The sequence below is a fragment of the Bos indicus genome, chromosome 1 (genome assembly GCF_029378745.1).
Source record: "Bos indicus isolate NIAB-ARS_2022 breed Sahiwal x Tharparkar chromosome 1, NIAB-ARS_B.indTharparkar_mat_pri_1.0, whole genome shotgun sequence".
In the NCBI taxonomy this organism is placed as follows: Eukaryota; Metazoa; Chordata; class Mammalia; order Artiodactyla; family Bovidae; genus Bos; species Bos indicus.
Genome location: NC_091760.1, coordinates 144,376,093 through 144,389,446, shown reverse-complemented (window position 1 = coordinate 144,389,446; position 13,354 = coordinate 144,376,093). Strand labels below are relative to the sequence as shown.

Sequence of the window (13,354 nt, the reverse complement as noted above, 5' to 3'; positions counted from 1 at the left end):
CTCCTGCCTAGCTCTTATTTCACGGGCCAAGCCTGTTCTGATCCAGAACCGCCCCCCTGTAATGGATGCTGTAGGGACCATGCCTGCCTTTGTGATGTGCTTAGCCTAATGACACAAGCGAGATGCTTCAAACCACAGCAATACACAGCTCTTTCACTGAGGCTGGTATGTGCTTTTAGAAAACACATGGTGTGTCCTGGAATAAAAGAATGCATGTAGGGTAGAGAACATGAGGCATAACAGGTATCCATTCATCCCCTAATGCCCCCAGAAAGAAAAAAAGTCACTCAGTTGTGTCCGACTCTTTTTGACCCCATAGACTGTAGCCTACAAGGATCCCTCATCCACGGGATTTTCCAGGCAAGTGTACTGGAGTGGGTTGCCATTTCCTTCTCCAGGGGATTTTCCTGACCAAGGTAACCACTAATATTCCATAAAGTTTTAAGATAAACTATAGTGGGAGGTGGGAGGGAAGTTGAGAGGGGACAAATGTATACCTATGGCCAAGTCACGGTGACGTATGGCAGAGACCAACACAATACTGTAAAGCAATTATCCTCCAATTAAAAATAAAATATATTGGCACCTTTTCATTAATTCTCAGATGCTGTTGCTGAGCTGGAGAAGAAACCTGAGCCTAAGTCCTTCACTGGATAAGATTTAGGTTGCTCCAGAAGCCTGGCACCTACACAGCCCAGTCCTGAGGGGTTTGTGGTCCCGTACAAGCCGCCAGGACCCCACCTTCTCAGGGCAGGGGAGGGGCTGCATTCACGCTCCCCAATGGGGAGACACAGGGTAGTATTGCCCCTCACTCGGGAGAAGAGGCGCAGAGCAGAGGTGGCCAGGTGGGGAGGGGGCGGGGCCAGGGGCTCCGCAAGGCTGTGCTTACATGGTTCCAGGGCAGGTGAATCCCAGACAGACTCTAACCCCAGCCGCCCAGGAGTCGCCGGAGCTCTGATACAGCAGGGAGGGCTGGGAGCCGAACCAGACTCTCCTCCTAGCCCCTGCCCCGCCCCAGGCCCCTGGCTCACAAGCAGGCCCCTTGTGGTTCTGACACCACCCCTCCAGGGTTATCCCACTATTTCTGAGCCTGGGGTTCCCGTGGCCACATTGCTCGGGGCTCAGGGTGGTAAGGGTGAGAGCCAGAGCCAGGAGTACCGGGACCAGCTCACCACCATGCCCAGAAGGGCCCAGCCCACTGACCACTGCCAGTCCTGACGTCAGCATTCTGTTACGAGTGAACTGCATCCCCTCACAAGGGTGTGTTGGGGTCCTAACCACCCCCAAGCACCCCAGCGAGTGGCTGTGTTTGGAAATATGGTCTCAACAAAGGCAGTCAAGTTAAGCGAGGTCACTAGGGTGGGTCCTAATCCAATCTGACCAGCATCCTTTTAAGAAGGATGACCACAAGAGCACATGGGGGAGGCAGCCTCCACACGCAGCTTCTCCCTTCACAGTGTCCAACACCCTGGCCTTGGCCTTCCAGCCTCCAGGACAGGAGAGCTGATGACTGCTGTTTAAGCCCCTGGCCTGTGGTGTGTGTCACGGTCCCCCCAGCAGAGGAACACACCCATGACAAACATTCAGGCCTCATTCTCAGATCCTGCAATGCCCATGCCCTGCTGCCCAGGAGGCCCAGCCTCACCCTGCTCACACCCCCTGCACCAGCCTCAGGCACCACCAGATGCTCGTCAGGCTGGTACTGGTCCCTTTGTCTCTCTTCCTCGTGAACTAGCCAGTCAGGCGGCGCGGCCTTCAGATTTCCCTCCCAGGCACCTCTGCCCCCCTCCCCCCCACCATTTTTCCAACAAACCCTTCCCACAGAAACTGAAGTTGAAGTCTCCAGCCTGCTCTTTCCCACACCACCCAGACAGCTGCTCTGCTCCCTGCAGGGAGGTGAATGCCTCTCTGCATGTGGATGACCGCTTTTCTACTCACACACAAGGGCCCACGCCTGCCCTCCAGCCTCTGCCAATGCAGTCTACCCTGACAGTTGGAAGAGCGGTGCAGACAGGAAACTGCACCCCCAGCCTCTAGCATCCAGTGCCGCCCCATGGGCAGCCGTCTGACTCTGTGCGGGGGCAGGAACTGGCCAGCGCTGGGGGCACCACTTCAGCTGCCCTGCTGCCCCATTCCTGATAAGAGCTGCAGTAGAAGGCTGGCAGCCTCATCCTTCCCTGCTGGGGCAGTCTGTCCTGAGCAGGGCTGACCCTGAGCACAGTGGTTAGTAAAGGGAAAAGACATTAAACACGCCAAAAGTGCCTCATTTTTGTGGTTCTAGATAGGAAGTCTGGGTTACAGGATTAAAAAGAGCTGTTTAGTTATATGCAATCCAAATTCAAAGCCCACGATGAAAGGGAACCAAGGCTGTTACCTTCCCTTCTTTCTTCTTTCTCTTCCTCTGTCCCATCCACTCACTTACCATCTACCCACTCACTCACCCATCTATCCATTATCCATCCATTCACTCATCCCTTCATCCATCCATCCACCTATCCATCTATCCACCATCCATCCACCCAGCCATCCATCCATCCATCATCCATCTACCCATCCAGCCATCCACCCACCCATTCACCCAGCCATCCACCTACTTATCCATCTACCAATCCATCCACCTACCCACTCATCCACCCATCCATCCACCTACCCACCCACCCACCCATCCATCCATCCACCCACCCTGCCATCCACCCATCCATCTACCAATCCATCCACCTACCCACTCATCCATCCATCCACCCACCCACTCATCCACTCATCCATCCATCCATCCACCCACCCATCTACCAATCCATCCACCCACCCACCCATCCACCCATTCATCCATCCATCCACGCACCCACCATGCCATCCATCCACCAATCCATCCCCCTACCTTGCCATCTACCTACACACTCATCCATCCATCATCCATCCATCCATCCACCCATCTAGCTATCCATCCATCCATCCACCTATCCATACTCTACCATCTACTCATCCATCTACCCAGCCATCCACCTACCCAGCCATCCACCTACCGACTCATCCATCCACCCACTCATCCATCCATCCATCCACCCTGCCATCCACCCATCCATCCATCTACCCTGACAGCCAGCCATCCATCCCACCTACCCAGCCATCCACCTACCCACTCATCCATCCATCATCCATCCACCCATCCACCCACCCACTCATCCACCCATCCATCCACCCACCCTGCCATCCACCCATCCATCCATCTACCAAGCCATCCACCCACCCACTCATCCATCCATTCACTTATCCACTGGCCCCACATTTGAGTGCCTATATGCAGAGCAAACAGAGCAGACCTGGTCTGCTATGAAGGTGCAGGACAGAAAGGCCATGCTGGCTGACTGCTTGGGGGGTGGGTTATGCTAGGGCAAGCCTTACATTTTTGTTTTGCATGTTGATAGTTCTGTTGTTTCCAGTCAGGAAATACTGGAGGAAAAAGTCTATGAACTGGACCGACTATTCAAAACAGAGGACAGTAGAGAGATACCATCTCAGATATTTTTAAGTTATCCTAAGATAATTTAGATGGCAAATTTGCCAACTAATTTTATCTTAATTTGGCAAATAATCTCAATTATTTACTGTTCTGAACACAACCAAAACCAAGAATAAACCCCATTGCTTTCTTTGCAGCTGGCCAGGGTACCAGGGAGGCAGAACCCTCACTCACAACAGATGCCTTAGCTCCTGGATGGGCTCCTCCTCACTCTCGCTTTTAACACAGCTCGGACACACAGGACTGGGTGGCCTCCTGGCCCACAGCCAAGCCGAAGTGCCAGATGAGAAAAGGAGGGGCAGGGGGCACTGGGGGCAGGCATCCTGTTGACGGCAGCACAAGGGCAAAGACAAGCCTGCGACCTGAGACGGCACACCTCGGAGGGCGTCCGGTGCGGGGCCAGCTCGCAGACCCAGCGGACCCATGGTGACATCACAGATGAGAACAGAATGCAGCAACTGTTGTCCACGGTGACCTTGTCCTGGCGCCAGGGGCTGTGTCACGGTCACCATGGCACTGAAGGCAGCTGGGGATCAGAGGAGGCACTTTCACAAGTCCAACAAAAAGTTAGATTAATCCTAGTTTTGAGATTTAATGGGGCTGGTTTCAGTTCTTGGGTAAATTCACTTACAGGGACCACCTTATGTTTCAATAAGGCTGAGAAATTCGATGTATTTCTTTGCTAATAATCATCTGTTGCTGGTCCGACCCTCATCAGGATATGAAATCACCAAGACACCTAAGAACTGAAAAGGAGAGTGAAACCAGCAATGTCTGCAGGTAGAAGGTGTATGCTGTGTAGACTCGAGAGAACCCACTGTAACCAAAGCGCTGCTGGAACCAATAAGTGGTTACGGTCACGTTGAAAGGAATAAAACCAATACGGTGCCTGAAGTCAATGTTCTACTGATAATAGTGTTCAATAACCTGCTGCTGCTGCTGCTGCTAAGTCCCTTCAGTCGTGTCCGACTCTGTGCGACCCCATAGATGGCAGCCCACTAGGCTCCTCCATCCCTGGGATTCTCCAGGCAAGAACACTGGAGTGGGTTGCCATTTCCTTCTCCAATGCATGAAAGTGAAAAGTGAAAGTGAAATCGCTCAGTCCTGTCTGAATCTAGTGACCCCATGGACTGCAGCGCACCAGGTTCCTCGGTCCATGGGATTTTCCAGGCAAGAGTACTGGAGTGGGGTGCCATTGCCTTCTCCGCAATAACCTGCTATAACTGAAGTGATGAAGAGGCCCAGTACAGAAGTTTGTTTATTTCTGACTTAACAGATTTCAGGCCACTGGTCCCAGATGGTCATTTGGGACAATGGAGCAACCTAGGAAGCCATGCACTGAAGATGCAGCCCGGCAGCTCCAACTCTGTGGTCATCCAGGGCCCAGGGAGCCTGGCAGCTCCTCCCCCCAAGGTCATCTGGGGCCCAGGCAGCCTGGCAGCTCCACCCGCTGAGGTCATTTGGGGCCCAGGGAGCCTGGCAGCTCCACCTCCTGTGATCATCCAGGGCCTAGGTAGCATGGCAGCTCCACCCCAGTGGTCATCTAGAGCTCAGAAGCCTGGCAGCTCCACCCCCTGTGGTCATCTGGGGCCCAGGCTGTTGGGAGCTCTGCCATCTTCAATGCATGTCTCTTTGGGCTGCTCTGTAGTTCCTCTCTAGCAGAAAGGAATAAAATTGGAATTTCAGTACCAGGGATTCCCTCTAAAGCAAGACGGGTGGCAACAAGTGCTCAGTGACCAGAAAGACACAGAGCCCTGCTGTACGTCCAGGCTGCCAGCAAGCACGGCCAGTGGGCACACCTCCAGGTGAACACGCAAAGACAGAAGACACAGTGGAGAAGGCCCTGGGTACCTCTGCGATAAAAAAAGATGGAAAAAAAAAAAATGAAAATACCTACTCACAAACTTCAGAAGAAATAAACAGAGCTCATACGCGTAAACCTTAGGACCAGAAGGAGACGAAAGCACAACTAACCAAATGGGAAGATGCCGTGCAGTAGGGCAACAGTGCCCCCTGTGCTCACACCCAGTAAACCAGCACTGCTCCCCGATCAAGACGTGGGGGTCTGCTCCCCGGCCCCTGGAGCCTGGGCTGGCTGCAAAGCTCACCGCTAAACAGAATGGGGTGACATCCCATCCTGAGCCTGGGCCTTCAGAGGCCTTACAGCTTCCCTGCACCCTCCAGGCACCAGGGGAAGAGACTTCATCTAGCCAGCTGGAAGGTGGGCCCCCAGGGAGCAAAGATGGACCCACGGCCCCAGGCAGGCTGCCAGCTGACTGCAGCTACCCGAGACCCCAGGTGAGACCAGCAGCAGACCGCGCTCTTGGGCATAGCCCAGAGCGCTGGCCCACAGAATTGCGAGATAAGAAAATGGGGGTTGTTTTCAATCATGACTTTTTGAGGTGGTTTGTTAGATAGTAACACATAAATAACACATAAGCCATGCTTTCTAAGTTCATTTACAGATGTAATCGAACCCTAAATGGAACACCAAGAGGTCCTCTCTCCCTCACCCCTGGAACTGGAAATGCTGACTCTATGGTCCACATGGGAAAACAAACAGCAAAGAAAACCAAACAACCATGAAAAAGAACCTGGAACGGCCTCAAGGTACCATCACGTATGACGAAGCCTCTGCTCTTCAGGGTGTGTTCCCGGCCTGTGACCAGACATCAGGCCAATGACACAGACCAACAGCCTGGTGGGCAGTCGGCTAACAAGGAGGGGCCTCCTGGAGCCCTAGGCAGCTGGGCCAGGCGACCCTGCAGTTGCCAGGGGGAGACCAGACAGCCGAGTGTCCTGAGTGTTGCTACCAACTAAGCAGATGACGCAGGACATGTCTCACATGACGTCTCACACGGCAGACGTTCCGCAGCTGGGCCAGGCGACCCTGCAGTTGCCAGGGGGAGACCAGACAGTCGAGTGTCCTGAGTGTTGCTACCAACTAAGCAGATGACGCAGGACATGTCTCACATGACGTCTCACACGGCAGACGTTCCTTTGCACTTGCCTTTAGGCAAACTTGTATTTCTACTGCGTGTCCAATAACGAGGATACAAAGTTAACCTAAAACCATCACTGGGCTCACGAGACTCTTGGTGTTCTGTATCTCTCAACCAAAGGGGGAAGAAAAGTACCACGAAAGGATATACTGAATGGCTCCTTCAGGCTTCCGTAACAATCCTCCCCCACCCGAGAGCTCTGCCGTGGCAGCAGCGCCCATCCTTGGGCCCAGGAGGGGACCGCCAGCCCCAGATCTAAGCCATAAAGGTAACCTCACCCCCAGTTTGAGCGACTGCTCCAGGGATGGGCGTGGGGCCATCTCAGGAGCATGAAGGGATCCACGTGAGGAGGAAGGACCTCTGCTGCCGGCAGTGGCATTGGTGAGCAGCTGAGACTCCGCTAGCAGCCGCCATTTCAAGAGGCAGAGGGGACACAAGTCACAAGCAGTTCAGTGGGCATTCCGGTGACCCGAACCCCTGTGGGCGCACCCTCACCACGTCCGCTCCTGCTGTGCACGCAGGCCTGGCATACCACACACGGCGCTCCAGCAAGGCTGACTAGGGGACGCCGTGTTTATCACGTACGTGTGTGACGTGCGGCAGCATGACTCCTGAAGCTTGCGCCACTCACATGTCATCACGAGCCACCTCAGGAAAAGCTTCCTGAAAGAACAACGTTATGGGACAGCCGATGAAGCCCTTCACCTGACAGTCTCATCGGAGACTCTCAACACCCTGCCACACTCTGGATGGGCGGGTGCTGCTGGCTGCGGAGGGCCTGTGCAGGCTGGAGGAAGAGGGCTTGGGATGCAGGAAGAGGGAACTGTCATGTCTGCAGCCCTGTGGGAGATGTGTGGGGCATCACTGCAGCTGGTGAAGGCTGGACAGACAACTCTGGCTGCCCAGGATGGAGGCAGGCACCCTGCACAGCCAGCATCCCTCCTGACCACAGGCCAGAGGAGCCACATGGACTAAAGGGTCGCTGTGCCCCTGGGCCACTGCCGAAGGAGGCCAGAAGCTCCTGCCAGGCCCTAGAAGAAGGGCCTGCGAACCGCACCCCAAGGACCAGGTGGGCGGGGGGAGTGCTGTCATGTCCCTGGGGGGCTTCCACTGTGGAAACAGTGCCCCCAGGCAGGAAGTGGGGTAGCTGGCTGAGGAGAGGGGCTGGGACAGATGCCCAGGGACAGAGGCCTGAGGGGGACCTCCGGGCCCCCTACACCCCACCTACCCTACTCTTTGAGCTCCAGAATCGACCGTCTTTCCTAGGGTGTCCTGATGGTCTTACTGGTCTGGGTAGTGGTGACTTTTGGGGCAGGAGGTGGGAGGGAGGTGAAGAGCTCCCAGCTTGATGACTGCACAATAGGCCTGTGACAAACCTCTGGGCCTGAGGACACTGCAGGTGCCCCGCACACCAAGGCAGCTGTCCACCTGCACAGACACACACGTGGACACGCACATGCACGAAACAGGCGAAGCCACTTGGATGTCACTTTGTGACAATGGTCTGCCCTTTAGTAACGACGTTTTATTCTTAGAGAAACAGGTGTTTGCTTTATAATCATTGCAACCCCATGTACTGTACAGTCCATGGAATTCTCCAGGCCAGAATACTGGAGTGGATAGCCTTTCCCTTCTCCAGGGGATCTTCCCAACCCAGGGATCAAACCCAGGTCTCCCACATTGCAGGCAATTCTTTACCAGCTGAGCCACAAAGGAAGCCCATTATTCAATGAATTGGTTGTTAATTCACTTTTCTACATGGACAATATATTTCATAATTTAAAAAGTTATATGGAGTCTTGGTGTCCCCTTAGGAATGCAGAGAGCTCATCACTCCCACCCTGCCACGAGATAATGCCAGACAAAGTGCAAATTCATGACTTTTCTTGACCCCATCAGAGATGTGGGGTTATAGGACAACCAATTAACAAGAAATGTGGAGTGAGGTGGGTGCCTGGCAGGGGCAGGACTGAGACCCAGCCCCCAGGGCAGACATGTGAGGAGTTGGTCAGCAAAGGCAGCTCAGCTGGGCAGTGTAGGAAGGTCTCCCCTCCTGCAGACTTTTCCTCCATGACCCCCAGCGAACCCCATGCAGCAAGCCTGGGAAAGCTTCTCCTACACACTCTAGAGTCTGCAGGTCATTAACAAGAGATTTTTAGTAAGCAGAACACAAACCTCAAAAGATGAACAAGGTCATTTACAAAGATAAAAAATCCTGTCACGTTTCCCATTAAAGACACACCGTGACTCCAAGGGGTAAACTCAATGGGTTTCAAATGTCCATCTGGGCCTCTGTCCAGGGCAGTGGAAGAGCCCACTCCTGGGTTCCCGGGCAGCCCAGATTCAGGATGGTTTGGAAAAGGCCAGACTCACCCCAAATCAGAGGAGGAGGGCCACCCGTCACGCAGCAGCTGCCTCTTAGTTGAGTTTCCTGCCTGAACACCAACTCAGAGCATCTCAGATATACACATGCTTCAAAGGACATAATCACACCCGTGAAACGTTAGGTAGAAAGTGAAACGGAGACTGCCATGAACACTGCACACCTACTTCCCGTGGGGGCTGGTGCCCTGAGGTGCCTCCTGGTCTGGTGCAGAGCCAAGGTGCCACCCTGGGATGTTAGGACCCCAGAGGGCAAGCAGTATGCTGCTCCTCTCTTTCCTACCAGTAGCCTGACTGGAAAATGGTAAGAGAAGTGTGGGTCGGGGTGGACATGCTGCCTTCAAGGCCGTAGCACACTCCCCGCCCCCAGGGCGGCTCCATCCCACGGCATCACTGGGGTTGGAGTTTCAAGGACAGCAGCCCCACTGGGATGATCCGGTGACAAGTGGCTGCCCAGGGGAAGCCTGGGGATGCTGGATGCTGGGGAGACCTCTCCTGTGTGTGTGTGTTGGGGGGGCAGGTACTGAGAACTGATGGCCATCCCCTCCTTGCTGCACCCCTACAACAAGCTTCTCACCCTGAAGTCAGCTTTTCCAGTAAGATATGAAATGCTTGTGGAGTCTGATGAGATTTTAAGGGTGGGGGGGGGGGGTCCCACCTCTGCTGGCTTTGTCTTCCTCGCTTTCCTCAAATCCACCTAGGTTTACACCACACCCCTTTGGTCTCCAGTTTACCCCTAAGGATGCCTCTCTGTAGCCTGCAAGATCGACAGCAGTGTCCAAGGATGGGTCCACGGCACTGGTGCCCATGAAAGGCACATCCTTGGGGGGAAGGAGACTCCGAGATCTTGGATGAGATGCCATTAGAGGCTTGCTGGGCGCTCCAGAAAGAGCAGGGCTGTGTCTGAGGAACAGGCCTTGCTTTCTGTTCTTTTGGGGGAACCAAGCTCTTTCTGTGATCCCTTTAAGATCATCCTGCTTAGGGAGGACAGGTCAGGGGCTGAGGGAGGCGCTGCCTCCAGGGCAGACCTTATTCCACAACGTCCTTCCCTAAACGTCAGGGCAAACCAGAGGCAGCAGCCTGACTGCCCTGTCCCCACCCAGCACCCAGCACTCAGTGGAAACGGCACAGGGACTGACAACAAATCCAGCAGGTGAAGGTACAGCCATGTCTCCTACTGACAGCCCCACCATGTGAGCAACATCTGCTCCCAAAGATGCGCGATACAACAACACCTACTTACACTTAAAAGGCATGCTAGACAAGCATTTCCTGGGTTGACTGTTAATACAGCTGTGGAAAGAGTGCCCAGGGAGTCTGGTGGGCAGTACAGATCTGTCCAGCAGTGACAGAGTTAACACTGACGCCTGAACAAGAGGCCACGTGATGACCTCTCTAGCTCTTTCTAGAGCTGGACTTTTCTCCTTTTTCAATAGATGCTTACGAAGCACCTGCTGTGGACAGTCACTGTTTCTGTATCCTAAGAGACGATGTCACAGACCACCTACGTTCAGGACACGATGCTCTACTTGACATAAAGACCAAGTAGCAAAACAGAAAAATGAACTGAGTGCAAGAAAAGAAAATTAAATCCATGAAATGGCAAAGACTCACTAAGGATTAATTTAATCTATTAAGTGATCTCTATTACAGTGGCAATGATTTCACAACATTTATAATGTCAAATTGCTTACGAATTTTTAGCCTCTTCTGGTCAGCATAGAAACTCCAAGCCCTCTGCATTTGGCACTGCCGGGGTTGGAACGCTCCCCACCTCTTGTGAACGGCCCCACACTCTGTCCTGTTCCCTTTGAGAAAAGGACCAGGAATGATTATCCTGAGTTGCTCTTTCTTCTTTCCTGCATGACTCTCTCACTCCTAGTCCACAGATTTTTCTAAATTGTAACATATAGACCAAGGATGGGTCTATTGACTAAACCAAGAAATAATAATGCATTCGTACTACAGATACTTTATTTTCATATTAAGCATGTTCTCTGCCAGTAGCATTCTCTTCCTGAGTGCTTTCAGGTTGAAACCTTTATTTAGGTCAATAGCCGTGAAACACAACAGGTGTTTCCTCTAGGATTTGAAGCTTAAGCACAATCCAAAATGTGGTCACTTTACAAATTTCACAGAATTTGAACCCTAGGACCAAGAACAGCAAAATTTAATTCCATGATTCTCCTCCTATTGTCCCCTGGACCATTTACTCCCCCACCCACTGCACACACACAGAAAAGGCTGAAAAAAGTCACACTATTTGCAAGAACTTGTTAACTCAAGCTATTTTTAACCTCCTTATTGCTTTCCTTAATCTCTGCCTACACTTTTGTAAACACCCCCCCTTTACTAATCTTGGCTTCACACATTTGTTTTCTAGTGGGATGCTGACTCATACAAAGAATGAAGACAAAGATTATGGCAACCTCATGACAGGCAAGGTTTCAGAAAACTTAACTTCTACTCATCCTTTGTGAAAAGATTACTTGAGGATGTAGTCCAGCAAAACAAGAAGGAATCTAATGAAGGTTCCTTTTTTTAAGAAAAAGAAAAAACAGACCAGTTATGCAATAAAAAGAAATGCCAGGATAACACCTTTATAGATGGCCTGGAAAGAAATTGGTCAAAATTAACATAGGAAATCTTTCAAGAAGAAAACAGAATTTATTCAACAAAGAATACAATTAAGGAGCTAGAAGTTTTGGATATTGAAGAAGGAATGTTTCTTTTCTCAAAAAAAAAAAAAAAAAAAAAAGGCAATTAAGATTTTCAAGTAATAAAAAATGCTGTGCAAGGCAACTGTGACCCAAATGTAAATCAAATTAACAGGGGGCACGATTTCCCACAATCACTTCACGAGGTACCTAAAACTTCCTCCTCCAAGCGGCAAAGATTCAATGGCTTAGATTTCTAGTTTCTCCTTTGTGGCACTTGCAGGAACAAAAACTTTTTAAAATCTTACTGTGAATTCTATTTCTGGACCTTCAATATTTATAATCAACCCATAAAAGAAACATGGAGAATTTAATTGCAATTATACAACAGAATATGAACATCCTAAACCCAAATTTTTTACATAATGGAGATTTTACATAAGAGATTTCTAAGTTGATCCAACAAAAAGTCGTAAGTTGAGTATATTAAAGTTTTAAGGGGCCAGTAAAATAACTAAAAATAACAGTATAACTAACAAAACTTAGTGACAGCGAAGGACAGAAGACAGGAGGCGTGTAAGCTCACTAAACCCCTCATCACTCGCAGCGAGGACTGGACAGGTCCCGCTGCTGAGAGTGGGGCGTGATCTGTCTTACACACTGAGAACCAGAAGTCTCGAACAGTGCCTGGGACACGGCGGGTACTCAGTGGAAATCTGTCGGAGAACTGAATGAAATTTAGGTGACGAAACAGAGGCACGCGCAAACTGCAGAGTAAGCCCCAGGACTCAGTCTCGGGGCTCCTCTTCTGAGCAGCAGAGCTGCCGGGAGGCCGCTGGAGAACCACCTGTCCTTTCAGCCATTTCTGCTGCTCGATTTCTTTTAAACCAGTGCACGTTGCTATTCTTATCATCATAAAAAGTAAAGACATCTCAGTGCATAAATTAACATTGACTATTGGGGTCAAAAAGAGTCGGATATGACTGAACAATAATGAAATGATAACATCTTTAAAGATGAAAAACAGATCCTCTTGGCCCTTTGTCAGGCAAAAAGGACCTGAAGAAAGTTTCAATCCCATCAGTGTCTCAGTGTCCACCCTCAGCGCCCAGGACCCCATACACCTGCTTAGGTTTTTTCCACCAAAAAGGAGGAGCCTGTGCTGGGCCAGTGTGCTGGGCCCGGGGCTCCCGACACTGGACTCTTGCCCCCTGTCTCCCCTGTCTGTGGCCTTGGCACATGAAATGGTCATTCTGAATGTCAGTTTCTGGTCTGAAGATGAGAATAAGGCAACCTTTAGCCCAGTAGCATATGGTGGCTCTGAGGGTTGAGAAGGGTCCCTCTCATGCTTATAAATAGCTGAGATCTGAAAGATCCTTTGTAAGCCAAGTTTTAAAGGGTATTCAGGTTCCCAGGTGAGCAAACAAAGGTGCTATTTTCCCTACAAACAGCAGATATTTGAATCATTTTGAGCATTTGTAAAACCACATACTTCAACTGCTAATCCCAAGAAACGGCTTGTACAACAGGGTCTCACTGTCACATTACTTTGGGAATGTCTCAGTGCCGCACTCCCTCTGGAAGGCAACTGATATGCACTCTGAGGAGCTGGGCGGGGAAGAAATGGTCTGGCCAGTTACTTCTCCTTTTGCCTTCAATCTTTCTCTGCATCAGGGTCTTTTCACTCTACATTAGTGGGGTTTTAATTATTATTTACACATTTCATTTCTAAGAGTATGGTTGGAATCTGATTATTTGACATGGTTATAAATCACCAACATGAAAAACAACTT

General features: G+C 51.2%; 1 protein-coding gene across 4 annotated transcripts in view; it reads right to left on the bottom strand.

Annotated features, from left to right (window-relative positions):
* Window positions 1-13,354, bottom strand: part of AGPAT3 (1-acylglycerol-3-phosphate O-acyltransferase 3) — an 89,218-nt gene that overhangs the window by 26,429 nt on the left and 49,435 nt on the right. The window contains exon 1 of one of the 4 annotated variants that reach the window (XM_070795633.1): window positions 7,108-7,185. The exons of 2 other annotated variants lie outside the window; for them this stretch is intronic. The gene's annotated coding sequence lies outside the window, so the exon portion shown is untranslated. Of the gene's footprint in view, window positions 1-3,694; window positions 3,869-7,107; window positions 7,186-13,354 lie in introns of those variants that run through there. One more of the 4 variants, XM_070795634.1, reaches the window with a different exon arrangement.